This window comes from Echiichthys vipera (assembly GCF_963691815.1).
Source record: "Echiichthys vipera genome assembly, chromosome: 9".
Classification (NCBI taxonomy): domain Eukaryota; kingdom Metazoa; phylum Chordata; class Actinopteri; order Perciformes; family Trachinidae; genus Echiichthys; species Echiichthys vipera.
Window position 1 is genome coordinate 3,064,433 of NC_139834.1, and position 14,653 is coordinate 3,079,085.

Genomic DNA, 14,653 nt, shown 5'->3' on the forward strand with positions numbered 1-14,653 from the left:
CCTGGAGCTCCGAGGAGACGGACGGACTGTGGTAACTAATTAATGAAATCATCATCGATCGTATAAATCCAAGATAAACATAAGCATTAAAGAATTAAGGAACAAACTGTCAGTTTTTGATTGCTTCCAATACTGTGCATGAATCACCAAGTATTACATTTTAGTTGTAATATAGTTTGTGTGTAAAACTCGCTGCAGTGAGACCGTGCTGACGCGTTCACAGAGACACTGCGGTGGCACGCACACTTAAATCCCCTAACTGAGGTTACCTTTTCCAGCTTTGAGAGCTCAGGTGTGCCCCTGCCCCCCACCAGAAGCAGATACACACACAACACATTTTTCTTATATATATATATATATATATATATATATATATATATATACAGTATATATATATATATATATATATAAAATACTGGTATATATAGCCTGTGAATGTTCTCATTTGTCCAGGTCGTTGTTATCCTCAAAGCAATTTCAGTCAAAAGCAACTGGACTTGGTTATTTGTCTAGGAAGACGTTTCACCTCTCATCCAAGAGGCTTCATCAGTTCATGTACGCATCTGACCAGGCTGGGACTGGACCAGGACCAGGACCAGGCTGGGACTGGTCCAACTAACTGGTGTGGAGATCCAGGTATTTAACCTCTCACAAGGCCGATGATGTCACTGACGCCCTTTGTGCTCCAAGTGCCCACGCCCGTCGTTAGAGTGACAGTCGTTGGTGGGCAGTTGGTTTCGACTTTGTTAGTGCTCTATTGAGTCTGAACGACAGTCGTTGGGGTCACCCGGGCCATGTGTGAACAGTTGTTCTTTGAGGTTAGATTGTTGAATCTCCTGGGAAGGGATGAAAGGGCAGCATTGTAAATTGGAGATAAGTGGTGTCTCAGACCCCCTCCTCTGTTTAGCGATGGTTTCTCTACTTTTACATAGATGGCTTCTTTTAACTCCTCTTTCAAACCATCTGCCCTCTCTGTCCAAGATTTGACATTGCTGTCTGGTATATATATATCTGCCACTCTCCTGTGTGATGAACTTGCAATAATCGCAGCAGCAACGTTTTGAACTCGCTGCATTTTCTTTTGTCTGTGACCCGACTGCTGTTGACACAAACTACTATGTGTGCTTTCTAACCTCCACCTCACCACAAGCACCATGCTTTCGGTGAGTTGTTGTTGTTGTTGCCATGCTTCACCACAGAGCAGGCTCATTTCTATGCTTCAGTACTCGTGTAGTGCTTTGCATTGACCATTTATGGTTGAATGTGGGCTTGTAGCTGGCATGACAGTTGGCTGATTTCCAGGTGGACTGACTAATAAAAAACAAAGATCGCCTGCATGTCATTGTTGTGCACTTCTAGTATTCACTGTTTTATAAATGAGGTGTAAGTTCTGGCGCATACTTTGACGTCAGCTGCAGGAAACTCTCCACTCTGGAATCCAGAAGGAATCGTTTTCAGAGGCAAATTCTCCGTTTGCGTGTAAACGGGGCAAAAACGCAGGGAAATGTCTCTCCTTTTAAAAATGAACGTGTAAATGGGGCCTTAGTTGCTTAGGTCCATTCCCAAAGTCATCAATATCGCGGCAAATACTGGTGGTTGCATTAGGAATTTATATATTTGTGTAACATCTATCACATTAAAACGCAAATTTTACGTGTTTAACAAAAAGCCTGCTGTCTCAGCATCTGTTTTCAGGCCCAGATCCTGGCGTAGCCTTCTCCACCGCTCAGAGGAACCCCCGATGTTGACTTGCTTTTGGTTCCTATGTAGGTCACATTTTCTCTTGGTTTCTGCCTTTTCCTCGGCCAAAGAGAGCTGAGGAAGGCAAAGCTCTCGATCTACCGGTCAGTCCTGGTTCCTACCCTCACCTGTGGTCATGAAAGCTGGGTCAGGACCCAAAGAAGGTGTTCCAGGCACGCCCAGCTGGGAGGAGGCCCCGGGGAAGACCCAGGACCAGGTGGAGAGATTAGATCTCCACACTGGCCTGGGAACGCCTCAGGATCCCCCAGTTAGAGCTGGTTAATGTGGCCCGGGAAAGGGAAGTTTGGGGTCCCCTGCTAAAGCTGCTGCCCCCGCGACCCGACCCCGGATAAGAGGCTGAAGATGAGATGAAGAAGCAACAGAATTTCGGGTAAATGTTTTTTAGAAGTACGGTACGATATAGAGATTAACAGTTGTGTTGGCGAGGGTCAACGTTTTAACTTGCCACATGTTCCACCCTCCCATGTCCTGCATTTCTGATTCACTCAATCATGGCGAAATCTCCGCGTCAGGCCCTCTCTCTCCTTGGGGAGACGCAGGACGGATAATGGGGATGGATGGATCATTGCAACGATAGTATGGCGAGACCGAAGGGTGTAGGAGGAAAATGGAAATGTCGTCAAAAAGGACCCGTGAATGCAACGTAGAGGAAGCCTCGGCTACACGCCTGGAGCCAGAGGGAAACAAGGCATCTGTCATGGACATTGAAACCTGACATGACAGGATTCAACCGGCTGTGCTCTGTACAGGTTAAAAATACAAATAGGCTGTCGTGCTGGCTCAGGCTCAGGGCGACCGGGGTGCATATCATAGCCTTCTCACTTGACATATTTTGACTCAGGTTTGTGTTCTTTTACACATCTTTTCGTAGGTGAACACAGCTTTTAAGGGTCTAATTTTCCTTGTTCCTTGCTTTCCATGTGCGATTCCTCCAATCATTGGTATTCTCTTTTATTTAAAGTCACATTTGTCAAATGAATTTCTCCAATGTTGCTGTCTTTCAGTGTTTGTTTGTGTACATATGTAAAGGACACATACAAGTACACATTAACTGCTGGTTATGGTCTTCAGTGGAGAGAAAGTAGTGCCTGCAGTAAGACCTCAGTGCCAGTAGAGGGTGACTGTAAATAATCATCTTGACTTAAGTAAGACTTAGTACAACAGAGAGAGAGAGAGGGAGAGAGAGAGAGAGAGAGAGAGAGAGAGAGAGAGAGAGAGAGAGAGAGAGAAGAGAGGGAGGAAACACAGAAAGCAAGTGACAGAGAGAGAGAGATAGAGTGCTGACTTCAGCAAACACAGCTTCTATTCCCTGACTTTTGGCTTCAGCCATTGATTCTTACAGATCGAGGCCTGTCAGTAAGACGGGCACTGTCATCAAGTACATCCACAGATGTGTGTGTGTGTGTGTGTGTGTGTGTGTGTGTGTGTGTGTGTGTGTGTGTGTGTGTGTGTGTGTGTGTGTGTGTGTGTGTGTGTGTGTGTGTGTGTGTGTGTGTGTGTGTGTGTGTGTTTGTTTCAGAGTTCAGGCCTATGCAGTCAAGTCAGTATATTTCCTCCCAAATCGTCAAGTTTAAAAATAAATACAACTCAATCACGTGCACACATTGACTTTCGTTAAAAGTTTTCGGAACAGGTTCAACCTTCTGCGTTTTTTTTTTAGATCCATTGAAAGACACTTGACCACGCAGATCCACGGGATGTGCAGAGGCCGTCCTCCAAACCATCCGATAAACTGATTGATCCACTTTGTCTCCGAGCACAAAGCACACGAGATGCAGACTTTAAACACAAGGGAATGAGAGAGAAGGAACGACGGACAAGGCAAAAGCATTTGTGTCTTATTGTCAAATAGACAAACATCAGACTCAGTGTGCAAGGTTTCTGTGTACAGTCTTACGGGATGGAGGGGGGGGGGGGGGGGGGGGGGGTTATCTTCGGTTTCCTCCCACAGTCCAAAGACGTGCAGGTGTTCGGTTCATTGATGACTCTAAATCACCCGTAGGTGTGAATGGTTGTCAGTCTCTATGTGCCCTGTGATAGACTGGCGTCCTGTCCAGGGTGGACCCCGCCTCACGCCCGATGTCAGCTGGGATCGGCTCCAGCCCCCCGCGACCCCGACCCCGACATAAGAGGTTGAAGATGAATGAATGAACTGCATCCAGAGTGTTTTTTTTACCCTATCACAGAATGTAAACTCGTACAGCCAGACCATCCTCCAGCTGACACAGCATTGTGGAGATAGCTCTGGCACTGTGAGGCTAGTTGAGCTGTAGCTCAATCCGAATTTCCCAAGGCGACTTCGAGAGGCCTGTTTTGGCATTAAATTGCCCTAACTGATATCTCTCTTCAACACACCTTACCTATGATTACCGCACGTTAAATATATTACTCACTCCTCCACGGGGTCACGATCCCATCCAGCGCCTGACTCTCTAACAGCCCGCGTGTCAGGGCTTGTGCCGCCCGACCTATAAGGAATATAAAATAGAGTTCTTCAAAGTCGTCTCAAAGGTGTACTCTAACATTATTGTACTTAGCTCAGTCATCACTAGTGCATGGCCTGATATGCTGTAGATGGCAAACACTCAACATCGGACTCCAGAGGGAAGCACCCAGCGGTTCACCTAAACGAAAATCAATTACTTCTGCAGGGGTGCGTCCATGTCAAGGTGGACTTTAGCATAACAGTGTTTCTCTCTTGACATTTGGGCTTCCCCTCAGTAGCTCTGCTTGTATATAACCTCAGAAGAGTGTGTGCATGCGTGCGTGCATGCATGTGTCTGTGCGTGTGCTTGTGTGTGTGTGTGTGTGTGTGTGTGTGTGTGTGTGTGTGTGTGTGGGTGGGGGGTTAGAGAGGGAAGAAAGCATAAATTTGAGATGGCCCTCGATCAACCCTGTGCTGTGGGTCGGCTCTTCCCCTGTGCTGCGGCAGTAATCCACTCACTCACAGTCACGGAGGAGCGCAGAGAAACTCCGTGCCATTTCCCCGCTTCTCGTTTTAATGATGTATAGTGACATTTTGACCACTAGCTTCAAAAAACCGACATTAGCGAGCACAACCGGGACAAACAGATCACAAAAATCAAAAGTTAAGTGCTGTTCTTAGCAGGTGTGAGGATACACAGGCATAGTACAAGTAAAGGGATGCAACTGTGGTCGTGTTTTTTTGTGATTTCTCTGTTTTTTTTGGGGTATCTAACAAGCTTAATATCTTCTACTGGGCAATTTAAATGAACATGAAACAATTTGTACTGGGAGTGGATGTAAACATGTGCAATAAATCACCTAAATGAAGGTCAAAGGGGTTTTATTTGGGGAGGAATGGCTTTCATTTGCACATCAGTTCACATTAGTGTACGGCTGAAAAATGGGATGTAAATAAAAATTTCATCACGGATAACAGTTTTCCCTGCTGAGCAAGGAATTTAACTACTGCAGTAAAGTGAAAGCCAATCATTTTTAAGTATGGCGTAAAGATTGCCCCAGACTGTTCAGAGGAAGGATTCAAACCGGGCCATAACACTCCACAGTAACATCTGCACGGGATCCTAACGTAATCCTTGAATGTGACAATGGTAATCATTCCCAAGCATTTGTTTTTCTTTCTCTTTTTTATGTCAGAACACTTTTGTTATTAATAACTTATGGAATTAGTCTACATTGAAACATGAGAGGAGGCCTCGGGGAAGACCCAGGAACAGGTTTCCTCAGGAGGGGGGCTGGAGTCTCCCTTAGAGAGAGGGAGAGAAGTTCAGCATCCGTGAGGAACTCGGAGTAGAGCCGCTGCTCCTTAGCGTTGAAAGGAGCCAGTTGAGGTGGTTCAGGATCATCTGGTAAGGATGAACCCTGGGCGCCTCCCTAGGGAGGTGTTCCAGGCACGTCCAGCTGGGAGGAGGCCTCGGGGAAGACCCAGGACCAGGTGGAGAGATTAGATCTCCACATTGGCCTGGGAACGCCTCGGGATCCCCCAGTTAGAGCTGGTTAATGTGGCCCGGGAAAGGGAAGTTTGGGGTCCCCTGCTAAAGCTGCTGCCCCCGCGACCCGACCCAGGATAAGAGGCTGAAGATGAGATGAAACATGAAAGGGCGACGCCTTGTGTAGGTTAAATATTGCAGTGATTTGCAATGACACAAGATTGGACACATAGACTCCAACATCAGAGAGCGAGTTACAACAATGGTGATTGATAATGAAAGCACTTGTTGCTGAGTCTTCCAATCTGAGTGTCTGCCGAGACTTTCCCGTGCTAACATCCAATTCAATTCAATTTTATTTACAGTGCCATATCATAACCAAAGTTATCTCAGGACACTTTACAGAGTAGGTAAAGACCACACTCTATGACTTATTTATGATTTACAGAGACCCAACAATTCCCCCGTAGAGTACAGTGGCGTTGAAAACCTTCACTATAACAGACAGGAACGTCAGACAGACCCAGCTCTGTGGAGGACGCACATCTTCTCTTCCTCTATCCGGTGCAGACAGGAGAGAGAGAGAGTGAAAAGACAGACAGATGGACAGAGACAGACACAAAGAGAGACAGACACACTTCCAGTCACTATAATAATATCTATAGTAATGTGAATATGACTCATATGTTATGGCAGTTAATACAGTAGAATAGTAGAAACAAGCAAAGCTAAGGTGATAGATAATAACAGCAGCAGGAAGCGTCATGCAGGACCACGGCAGCAGACACCACCACCATCAGCAGAGACCTGCACACAGAACCACGGCAGCAGGCACCACCACCATCAGCAGAGACCTGCACACAGGACCACGGCAGCAGGCACCACCACCATCAGCAGAGACCTGAGAGACGACAAACGAAGCACAAACAACTCCGGGGAAGAGGTTGAATTAATAAATGCAGTTTGTTCCCCTTCTGTCCTCCGACCTGTGAAGGCATCGCGCCGCATCCCGAAAGTGAGAGCTGCCGATCTTCTGACACAGTCGTTGCTCGGTTTCCAAACGAACTCTGAGGCCCTTCTGCAAATTAATGATGATAATGATAATTACCGCCAGAGGCGCCGCTAGAAACAACGCATCTCAATTCTAACGAATCATAACTTTAATGTACGGTATATTTTTGGAAACCAGCCGTCCTGTTCGGACAGCAAAGTCAGATATAGTGACACAAACAATCACAGCAGGGAGCCGTTCTTGTTCACACTCATCACGTACGGATGCAGCCCGATGAAGTGCGATGCTCCACGTGCTAAGTTTTGAACATGGTCCACATTGCGAAGTCAAACAAACGTAATGAATTATTGTGTAACGGAGGTACGGTGGAGGAGAAAAAGGAAAGGGAAGCCAGAGGTTGATTTGTCTGCAGGGAGAGCGTGACCTGGAAAACTCAGGGAAGACTGTTGCAGCTCCTCTCACACGCACATTTCAAACAGGGGAGGAGGGAGGGGGGGCGGAGGGAGCATCCCTGGGTCCAAAGAAAATTTGAGAAGAAAAAGAAAGTGGAAGAGGTTGATGTGGGCAGGTCAGAGGAAGTGGAGGGGAAAAAGAAGGTAAGGGCTGAGAGGGAGAGGGGGTAACAAGATCAGAGGAACAGGACGGGTGGGATTACAGTATGGCGGGGAAGGGGAGAGGGCTGAAAAGAGGGATGGAAAGGGGGATAGTGAAGAGCAAAAGAAGATGGAGGAGACTACGGGGATAGGGAGCAGGCAGAGAGTGAATAGAGGGGTAAGGAAGAGACAAGATGAACGCTAAAAACAACAGAAAGAGGTCAGAGACAGCCCAAACGTTTCCTGGCTCGCTTGACTTTCTCAACGCACAGTTTGCCGGTGCTGGGTTCTCTTATCTCTGCGCATCTTGGATCATAGAAGCTTCAGCGAGACAGGACTTACATGACTTTTGGGTGTGTAGTTGGGCTCAATGATGAGGCTGAAACCTCCCGTCCCAATAGAGAAAGGTTTGGTTTAGTTTAGTTTATTAGGATCCCCATTAGCTTCAGCGAATGCTGCCGCTATTCTTGGGTCCGACGGGTAATTTCATATCTTGATAATGTTACAGGCCCCGCAAAGCAGCGTGTAAGCAGATGATACGCCTGTAAAACAGGGGAAATAATGACGCAGAGGAAAGTGGCTGACGTTCATGTGGTCGGTCCTTGGTTAATGGCAGCTTCGTCATGGTAGCAGTCTCTGTACGGCAAGCGCTAAGGTCCATGTACTAGAAGCGCTCTGCTGCCCACTGCTGTCCGCAGTGATGTACAAAGCCTTGAAAGTTTTCCTTAGACTTCCTTAGCTAAATCATCTATGCCAGTATGTATACAGGATTAATACAGCACAACACATTGAATTAACAAGGTGAATCTAGGTGTGGTGGTTGGCACTGTCACCTCACAGCGAGAGGGTTCCTGGTATGAATCCCGGCTGGGGCCCTTCTGTGTGGAGTTTGCATGTTCTCCCCGTGTCTGCGTGGGTTTTCTCCGGGTTCTCCGGTTTCCTCCCACAGTCCAAAGACGTGCAGGTGTTCGGTTCATTGATGACTCTAAATCACCCGTAGGTGTGAATGGTTGTCTGTCTCTGTTCGTCTCTATGTGTCCTGTGATAGACTGGCGTCCTGTCCAGGGTGGACCCCGCCTCACGCCCGATGTCAGCTGGGATCGGCTCCAGCCCCGGCGACCCCAACAGGGACAAGAGGCTGAAGATGAATGAATGAATGAATCTAGTATAACATGATATAACACGTTCCCTGGTATTTCAATCAATAAAGAGTCTATATTAAATAACCACATGGTAAAGACTATCGTTGTTAACACTGATGTGAATTGAGGAAAGGAAAAAATGAAAAATACTGAGCATTTTCTAATTTTATAAGAACTTTAGTGCAAAATATAAAATCGTAAATATTTCACACCAGATTTACTGAAAAAATTTAGCCTATGAATGTTATTATCAGTGAAGATGCCATAAGTAGTTGGCTTTGCCTCCCTGTGGTCATTTGAACCTTAGTTAGTTGGCGAGATGAGGGCTTTGAATTGGGACAGTTCTTGAGCCGTTGGTTAAGTTCGCGGAGTACAAACATGAAGACAGACAAAAGTGCCTCATAGTGGGGAATACACGCAAATACACACATATCAGTGCACATATAGACACATTGGAAAACATGGAAAGTCAATCTATCCACTTAAATCAACACATCCTTTGGACATGGTGTTCCCCAACGTAAAGTGCACCATGTGCCACACACTGGGGCTGGTTCTCATGAGCATGCATGGGCATACACACCTGCAAACACACTCTATCACAGTCCTAATGACAGCTCTCTACACAGATACAAGCCTGCAATGGACATTTGTATGCATGTCTTGGTGGAGACTGACTCACTCACACACACACACACACACACACACACACACACACACACACACACACACACACACACACACACACAGGGGCGAAGACAATCCCCTCTGCCACAAACTCTTCTCCTGACGCCCATCACAGATGTTAATGCCCTGACAGGTCCCATTTAGTAGTGGAGAGATCCAGAGTCAACCAGGAAACAACTCAGATCCCTTAGAAACAGGATGTCACACACACGCACACACACACACACACACACACACACTACTGGTAAGCTGTAACCTAATTGAGCCCAGCTTTTCCTTCTCCACCTACCATCCACCGGCGACTCCACCAGCGGAGCAGAGAGATCCATACTGCCGAGCACTGTCCCGCTAATTTCTATTTAGATGTCGGCGATTCCCCCGGGAGCCCCGTGATGGATCTTTCTTTCATTGACTACAGTTCAGGGAGGAACCGCGGCTGCCGCAGTGAGCATGTGTTTTTCCTTCTAATGCTCCCTTTTCTCCCTCTGTGTTCTCCGTTTCCCAGGGCAATAAACGCTAATACCAAAATCGGGAAATCGATCGGAAAAATAGAAAATAGCTGAAGAGAGGATTTTGTAAAAGGGGGGAAAAAAAGGCGTAGCTGAAAATGAGTCCAGTCTTGAATCAACGCAAGGAATTAGTAAGCTTCTTTAAGGGCGCACTCACACTGTGCGTCCGTCCTGTGCCCCGTGATTTAGGGTCCTTGTCCCCCCCTCCAGGCCCGTTTGTACTCACACTACCTGGGCCTCGGAGAATGCTTCTTGCTGCCTATACGTCATCACGCCGTAACACGTCACACGCATTGATGACGTCATGGCGATGCGTGGCTTTGTTTCCAAATCTTTCCGTAGACCTCAGAGTTTTTGTGCGTCTTGTCGACTGTTTTTGAATCTTTTCATCGACCAAATCTGCAGTAAACACTCCACCTCCACATCACACCAACGTGAACCTTTCACCGCCATTGTTGTTGTTGTTAAATGTCCGCGCATGGTCCCTCCTTCTATTTTCTATGTCCCAACAGGTGCACATAAAATGACGTCAGAACCGCCGTAGGCATAGTGCTCGTATACGTGCTCACACTCATACTCGTACATGTGCAAACGTGCTTTACTAAAGCCCACCTCTCTCAGACGGGCCGTGGACGGCCAGCTGGCCGCAGTTATGCGCGGAGCGGGTGCACTCACACTGGTCAAACGCACTAGGCTTGACCCGAAAAAACCTGTTTTGGCCCGGTGCGGAAGGACAGTGTGAGTGCGCCCTAAGGCTCTGCCTGGGTGGGTTTTTCAAAGGTGCAGTGTTGATGCAACCTCTGACATTATTTCTATTGATTAGCGTCACCTCTCAGGCAGTTAATGTACTTCTCGAGTCGTGCGGGGAGAGTGTTGGGGGACACTCGGTGGGACCCCCAGCTTCATTCTAGCCTTTCCACCGGCTGAAGGAGCTCCGACGGCTGCTACAGCTGTGTTGGTGGCTCCCCTGGCAGGTACGCTGAGAGACACCCCCCTCGGGCCTAGTTTGGCCTGCGTTAGTAGCGACCTTGAAACACGACAAGGAACAATAAACCATAAATCAACAGAGAATGGCGAAGGAGGCACGGTGGGGGAAAAAATAAGGGGGAAAAGGAAAAGTGGGTGCAGGAGGGAGGAGGAGGGGGGAGGCAGAGGGGATACAGCGACACCTGTCATTCCCAGTTTGGTTTATGGACGTCAGTGGCCGGCTGGGTCGTAGCGCAGCGCCACTCTGCTCCAGCATTTGGTGGACTCAGCAGAATGGGAGATCACTCACCAGGAGCTGACCTTCAGGGTCTGGGGGGAGGGAGGGAGGGATAGGGGAGGCACTTGTGAGGCGGGAGGAAGGAAAGAGGAAGCAGCTTGGGAAAAAAGGGATAGAGCAGAGAGGTGTTAAAGGGAGAGTCAGAGGCTCCGTATGAACAGAGAAGGGACAGTTTTACTTGTTGTTGTTGTCACCGATGGCTGTTTCCATGGATTTTATGTTGATGAAGTTTTAGTGTGTTTATCACTTCAAAGGTGGCTAGGATGCTAATGCTAACAACCACCACTGCGCAGTAAGGCGCTATGGTTACATGCCTTTTTAACAATAAAGAACGTAGTTTAAGGAGTTACAGTTTGGAATTCAAAGACAAGAAAGTTGATGATTTTTACACTTTACGCTGGATTACATTCATAATCAATCAACTCTTCGTCCGCTCACTGTGCTTTATATCAGCCTCCGTAGCTTTGTTCTTAGGAGTTCATACAGGACTCATCACTGTCCTCTTTACCAATCTCTGAATCGGTTAACCCCAAAAGCCAGAAGACTCTATCGTTGGCTACTGTTTATTTTTAAATGTATTCATTGTAATTTGCTTTATACTTAAAACAACTTCTAATTCCGTATAGTACACACTATAACTTAAGACATACTGATCATTGTTTTTTCCACACAGTCCTTGTTGCTCATTATTAGAGACACATTTGTTTTTGGGATCACAAAGCCGCCACCATACATTCATTTTCAACCACTTGTCCCTGTCAGGCTGGAGCCGATCCCAGCTGTCATCGGGCGTGAGGCGGGGTCCACCCTGGACAGGACGCCAGTCTATCACAGGACACATAGAGACGAACAGAGACAGACAACCATTCACACCTACGGGCGATTTAGAGTCATCAATGAACCGAACACCTGCACGTCTTTGGACTGTGGGAGGAAACCGGAGAACACGGAGAAAGCCCACGCAGACACGGGGACAACATGCAAACTCCACACAGAAGGGCCCCAGCCGGGATTCGACCCGGTAACCCTCTTGTTGTGGAGCGACAGTGCTGCCCACCACACTACCGCGTCGCCCGTCGTCACCACACATGAATGATTCCTCTACTGAAGCAGGAGATCGGTGACACCAATGCGATCATCATGTGTAATTACTGGCGTGCGTGATGTCAGAGGATAGGGCAGCACAGTTTGTGGCCTGTGCTCCTGTTTGGACTCATCTTTGCCCTCATAAATTGTATATTTTAGAATAAATCATAGATCGAACACATTTCATTCAGTCACCGTAGCCAGGGACAGAAGGTGCAGCGTAGCAGATACAGGGAAAAGACTGCACAGGGAAATGAAACGGGAGAAGAGAGAGAGGCCTGAGAGGAAGCAGAGAGGGTGATAAATTTGCGCCCAGAATAAGTGTCTAAAAGCTGCCGTGTTTTATGAAATGCATCCATAAGCTACACTAAGTGAAATGCATTAAAGAGGTTGTGATTTGCCTCCGAGACCATTAATAAGGTAAAATATACGCATGGCTAATTTATTAACGCACGCCTCTTGGCATTCATTACTACTGAGGCAGCCGCCCTCAGCTCTGCTTGTGTGGCTCAAACACATGCATACACACACACACACACACACACACAGAGGCACGCGTGCACACATGCACACACACAGGCCCGGTTTGAGTGATACACCTCGGGCTTTTCGCACTTAAAAGTGTCATCATAATCGATCGGAGGAGCGGAAAGACAAACTGGAAACCGTCCAGATTACGGAGAATCCTCTTAGCCAAAACTTTCAACGTTTCACCAAACCATTAATTTAACGAGACGACTGTCGGTTGCACAGAGAAGACCACCCCTTCCTCCCCTCTCTACCCCCTCTATCTCACTGAAATGGTGGAAACTCGCGGGTAGGGGCGGAGCGGTAAAACAGATTGGGACGTCTCTATTCTCCCATAACTATTTGGCTGACCAGCGGCTGACCTCGCTATTATCACTCAACATGCGACAGTGGAAATTGTGGAACCTATTTAGAGCTTAAAGATCCTCCGTGCAGCGGCTCTGAACCTGTCGTCGATGGTCTTTGTTTGGGGACGGATAGAAATCTGTGCTTAACGCAGGAGCCGTTCATTCACATGGAGATGTTTCTTTAACCCTCTCGTTACGCTTGGGGTCGATTTGACCCCATTCAATATGTTGAACATCTCTAAAAACATGGTTGACATCATTTTATTGCGTCATATTTGATGACTTTTCCTAATTTTATGGGACAAATATGATAAATAACACAAAATACGACTTTCAAATATACTAAACACACACAAACCCACATCCCTCGATCACATTTTCGATCCGTCACATAGATATTTTATTATTCCGTGTATTTTCGAAGTCACGTTAAAGACCTTTTTTAATGGAATTACATTACTAGACAACAGCCTGGGTCCTTGCTAACTTCCTGTCAGCAGCTGATGTCATTCACATTCAATGCAACAGGAATCAAACTGGGTCTAAAGGTATTCTAGATGTATAATGTTTTATTTAAAATGCGCTTTAGGTAATCATCAAATACACACAGAAAACATGACTAAGATGGCATCATGTCGGTCGACCAAGAGGTTGCAGTAGAAGTTGATTAACAGATGCATTAAAAAATAAAATGTATTTAAATACATGGTGACGTTAAATTCCCTGTTGGAGCGTTGTTAGAAAATTCTGTTTGTATGCCCGTACACGTGCACACACACAAAACCACTCCTCTGACACATATACTTTGCAATTCAGCAGCTGAAGCAGATTTGCTCAAAGCTGCATGAGTGGCGGAGCCAAATTGCTGACAGCTGTTCGGATATCAGAGCCGCATCACCACCACCACCACCACCTTCCTCCTTCCTCCTCTGCTCTTATAACCAAGCCCTCTCACCCTGCATGCCCTGGACTGGACTACGCGCTCACGCACGCACGCACACACACACACACAGACACACACACACACACACAGTCCTTCTGACTCCATCCTCACCCTACTCTCCTGTCCTGACCTGTAGGATATCATTACCATCATGACTATGTCACTGTTGCTGGGGACCATAGACTGTAAAGATGGACGTAGCTGGCATGAAGTCAGCCGTTGGTTTGCGGACTGCCGTCTTGAAGCCAGGAGATTGGCATTTTAGCTGTCACATTGTTTTTTTTTTAAACCGGACGTGACCATATTCGGAGGGCAGAGCTGGGGAGCCTCGACTTAAGTGCTGCTTGCTTTTACGTCATCACCCCACAGAGATTTAGATTTGTCTGACTGCTTTTGTACATTTAATCCGACCAATTCTGCAGTAAATACTCCACCTTCCCATCAGACCACCGCAAACTCTCTGGCTGCATCTTTTTAAATGTCCGTCACGGGGAACATTCATTCATTCATCTTCAACTGCTCGACCTTATCAGGGTTGCGGGGGGGTTGAGCCAATCCCAGCTGACATCGGGCGTGAGGCGGGGTCCACCCTGGACAGGACACCAGTCTATCACAGGACACATAGAGACAAACAGAGACAGACAACCATTCACACCTACGGGCAATTTAGAGTCATCAATTAACCTAACAGCCATATAGAAATAGACATTAGGACCGGCGTCGATGCCTGCAAGCGTTCCGTCCCCGGGCGCTGAACAGATGTTCTCACACTGGTCAAACAAACTAGACTTTAGCTGTGAAGCGTGCTTGGGCACAGTATGAATGGACTGTGTGAGTGCGCCCTCATTGGAGCAGCCTGATAATAAG